The sequence below is a fragment of the Ammodytes marinus genome, assembly GCF_949987685.1.
Source record: "Ammodytes marinus genome assembly, chromosome: 18".
NCBI classification, from domain to species: domain Eukaryota; kingdom Metazoa; phylum Chordata; class Actinopteri; order Uranoscopiformes; family Ammodytidae; genus Ammodytes; species Ammodytes marinus.
In genome coordinates, this window is record NC_137222.1 from 22,589,566 (window position 1) to 22,594,372 (window position 4,807).

The window sequence follows — 4,807 nt, forward strand, 5'->3', positions numbered from 1 at the left end:
CTATGGGGCAACTACAACAGAAACCAGTGGTTTCTTGATCAGGGAAAGGCTGTGTGCTCAGGTCTCAGCACTATAGCACAGCTGCCAAACATACTTCAAGACCACAATTATGATGTCATGTACACTTGTTTGTTTACACGACATGCCATGGTGTTGTAAAACATTATTTTACAACATTCATGTTCAAGATTAATAAAAGAAAGAAACAAGCGATGTGAAATAAGATATTTTATTGTGAAATATTTCAGCAATATCATTTGTCAGCAAATGTCAGCAGCATGTAAGCCACCCCTCTGTTATTATATTTGTACAGCATGTCATCAGACTGTTTGTGGGCTTGGAGCTAGAGAGAGGAAAGGGCTTCTTCCTGTTTGTCAAAGTCAAACACTTCACTGTGAAATGAGGCCAGTGGATGAACTGTGCAGTATTTTCTCAGTGTCACTGCCGGCCTAACACACTCACTCCTTCTTGTTATATCTTTTTCTCTGCTATTGGGCTGGAAGCTGGTGTGGGGTGTAGAGTAGGCAGAGGAAGTATAGAGAGGAGAGGAAGACTCCATGGTAAACGGTTTGAGAAAGAGGAAGAATTTAAGCTTTTACTATGGGAGGGCAGTGATGACCGGACTGTTATCAAAGCTTCCTCCAAAAAACGCTCTGCAACTCATTGAGGAGCAATCGGAGACATTTTACTGAACCATAGTATTTTTGATGTATATTTTATTTTATTATTTAAGAAAAAGTTTTAAGTTCCTTGAGCAAACTTTAAAAGATGTATTTAATTTATAATGATACAAACAAGAGGGAATACATCCTCACATTTTAGAAACTTTTCGTTCTAAAACAGTTGATTTAAAACTGACTTGTAGGTGTAACATGTATCATTTGAATCTTAGTTAGGCATTTTTGCATGCAAAACAACTTACAAGCATATATCACACAATAAGAAAAACATAAAAGCTGTCCAATTACTCTTCACCTTCACACTTTTCATCCGTTGTTGTGTATTTGATGTATTTGCATTGGAAAAAACAATACAATATCAAATCCCAAAGAAGGAATGAATATCTTGAATGTGCTCGCTGATGAGCACAGCAAAATCACAGTGCAACATTAAAAATCTTCACACTAATAACATTTCATAATAAAAATACGCACTCATTGTTGGCACAATAGAGAGGCACAATTCCATGCTCCAGATTTTATTGATTGCACATGTAATGTAAATTTGATGTTGTTTTAATAACAATTTTTCTTTAATACATTTAGTATATTATTCAAGGATACAATTTGAGCTTGCACCATGGATCCTCCCCTTTTCAAAGTGACTCTCTCTCTCTCTGCCTTTGCACTATTCAACTCTTAATATGAAAATAGTTCATATTAAAGTTAGAGTGAAAAATACACTTCATTTGAAAATGAATAAATTAAACCTTAGAGATTCACCCCGCACGCTGCCCCTTTGTTTTGCCCAGTCTATAGATGAAATTGTGAAATGCCAAGTTCGGTTAAAGCAAGTTTTCGCTCTGGAATGAATTTTCCACAGTCAAGATGAAAAGTCTGTATTAAAAGGTGCTACGAGGAACTTTTTAATATTTCTGAAAAAGTCAAATGTTTCCTCTGATGACCACAAATGAGATCTAGCAGCAAACAAGAGCATCACTGCAAAAACATATATTTTTATATAGTTTTTCTTAATGCCATAGTCATGGCTACGCTTACCCAGGAACAGCTGGGGAATTAAAAACAATACCGCTTTTGTCCAAAGGGGCCGCTAATTGACAAAAACTGAAAGATTCTCGGAGCACCTTTTACAATAGTACAATAGATTCAGGATTACACACTCAATGCTGGGTTGCTGTTTTTTTTCAACCCCTCCTAAACTTCAGAATCTCAAAGTAATTGTCAAATCAGGATCTTTGTAGATGAGTGTTGTCTGAACTTTTTTTTGTCTTGCTGGCCCCATTTACTATAGATGAAAATGTAACATTCCAAATATGCAGCAGTCTTTTAAACCACATTTTGGCCTGTTTTTCTTAATATTTTTCCCCCATTGCTGCTACCAGAAGGTGGAAGAGCGTAACTGCCAGGTCTGATTACAATTACGAAGATAAGTTTTTTCAGAATCTTGGTTGAGTTCACAAACTCTCCATCTCTTCAAACATATCAGACAGAACGGTTTACCCTGCAAGTATCTTGTGAAATTCATGATACATCTGGTGAACATGCTTGTTTCGCTATGACCTTTTGAGTTGGGGTACATGATTATGCACTATTTCTATGCGGCCAGAGCTGTATTTTATTTCCTGTCATGTTCACTTGATGATAAAAATTAGCCCTGCGTTCCGAATTGCATACTCTTTCTTTTTTCTATTGTACATACTACATCTGACGATAAAAACAATCTAGTTAGAATGCAGTAGGCACACTATTGGGACACACTTTTACTATTTATTTCATCATAACATTGCGCCTTGATCTTTCCTCTTGCTTTTATATCTGTCGCATCCCTGTTTGTTTTCATATGGAGGCTCCGTTGATGTGACGTCTCTTCAGGTTCGCACTGGATTATGGGTCAGAATCGCCCAAATAGGATGCTGTTTTCAACACTAAAAATATTGGCCAGATGTAGTAGACATCTGGGTCTTTCTGACCATCCTAAATCTGGCCACAAGAATCGTGACATACTAAATATTTTTTCTACCATACTAAATAGTAGAAAGTGTGCGATTCAGAACGCGGTCAGTCTCTTGAACAAAAATCGATGGAAATGTCACATTTGTTCAGCATTTCGCGACTAGCGCAATCAAGCTATCAGGACACTTGTCACGGTTTTTAAAATGTGACCATCCTGAACTTAAGCACACTATGATCAGAATGTCTCCTGTAGGCTGAGGAATGTATTCTAGGGGGCCACTTCCACAGTCAGATGCCAAAGGTCAAGAATCAAGAGTCAAATATGGGGTTGCTGAAGTTTTCAAAATGGACACGTTCGTTGTTCAGACGTCCGTAGGATGCACGTCTAAAGGAGAGGAAATACAAAGAATGGTAAGAGAAATGTAGTTGGGTGAAGAAAAAGGAAAGAAATAACAGGGAATCACTGTCATATATTCACTAACAAAGATGAGATGACATTAGTCTCTAACAGATGGTAATCGATAGGGATGAGCCCGAATCCGAATATGTATTCGGATAAGCACGGATAATGAGTTAGATACGGATACGGATAACTTCCGAATAGTCCCGTTATTATTCGGGGATTTTTTTTTAATATATTATGCGCCTAATTGACGCAGCGCGTTCCGCCTCAATGACACAACAGGTAGAATGACACTAACAGCTGTTCTGCGGTGGACATGAGAGGACCGGGCGCGTCTCGTGACCCGCGGTCTCTCTCTTTTTATCCACTGATAAACGCAGCGCGTTCGCCCTTTCCCTTGAATAGAGGGTTCTACCTGTCGCATTCGCTGCCGTTTTTATGTGAGTTTCCTCCGCTGCCGTGGCGGAGAAGAGACGAACCGATGGAATATGCTGCACCCCGAGTCACCGTCAGCCCTTCCCCGATGTATTTACATTCACTAGGCCTACTGCTTAAACTCTTTCAAACACCACAACGTTTCCATCAAACTGATGCTTAGGACCTGTACTTGTTCAGTTGTCAATCAATGCGTATACGGCTAGGCCTACTTCAGGACCTATACAATAAAATCGGAAACTGCAAACTTGACACATTAAAATCACATGTGGCTTTGTGGAAAGGCTAACATATTATTTAGGGTTTATGAGATTGGTACGTTGATACATATATTGTTCCTAAATCTTAGTTTAGTAAAACAAAAGTAAAAAAAGAGGGAGGGGGAGAGATAGAGATAGAGATAAAAAATAATCATGAAATACAGCTGTATTTCCCCCAGTTAAAGGGATACCTTAATTAAGTTAAAAGTAAAACACTGGCCCTCATTTACTAACAGTGAGTAGCCTATGCACAGATTTGGGCTGTTATTTATCAATATTTTCGTTCCCTGAATTTCTTCGTATTCTGAGAACAAAGAAGAGAGAGAGAGAGAGAGATGAAAAGGTAGAAATATATCTGACTTTTTGACTTATATGTCAACATTACATCAATGTGATGCATTGAAGGGACAACAATTGCATTGACAATGAATATTAGTTTAGAAAATCAATTTAGGTGTGACTTCCTTTAATGTAGGCTAATGTAAAAGAAACTTCCGGTATACGCCACGCCCACTTCTTGTTGTGTATCCGGATACAGATACAGATACAGATACAGATAATTTTGTTGGTTGAACAGATACAGATACAGATACAGATAATGACGTCTCCGCACACCCCTAGTAATCGAAAATAAAGATACCTAAAGGACTTTCTGATTATACAACCATTTAAGAGTTGCATAGAAGTCTGGAATAATCCCAATGGTTAAATTAACTTTGGTTGTGAATGGTTTACAAGGACAACTTGCTTTGGAGTTTCTTGAATGTACTTTTTCTATAATACGAGTGTCATCAATTCAATTCCATTCAAGTTTAAATTTAATATATTACATTTTCCACAAAATGTCAGCACTGAAGCTTCAGTACATTAACGGTAGCATGTTAGTGTACTTTGCGGGAGATTTGTTTGAGCTCTGGACTCACCTGATCTTGTAGTAGTACATCCCACCCAACAGTAGAATGACAGTTAATATGAGCACAAAAATAATGGCTGCAATACCTCCTGTAGAAAGACAAAGAGGGAGAGAGACAAAGTCTGAGAATTAACTCTGTTTATGCTTACCAGGTATAATATTC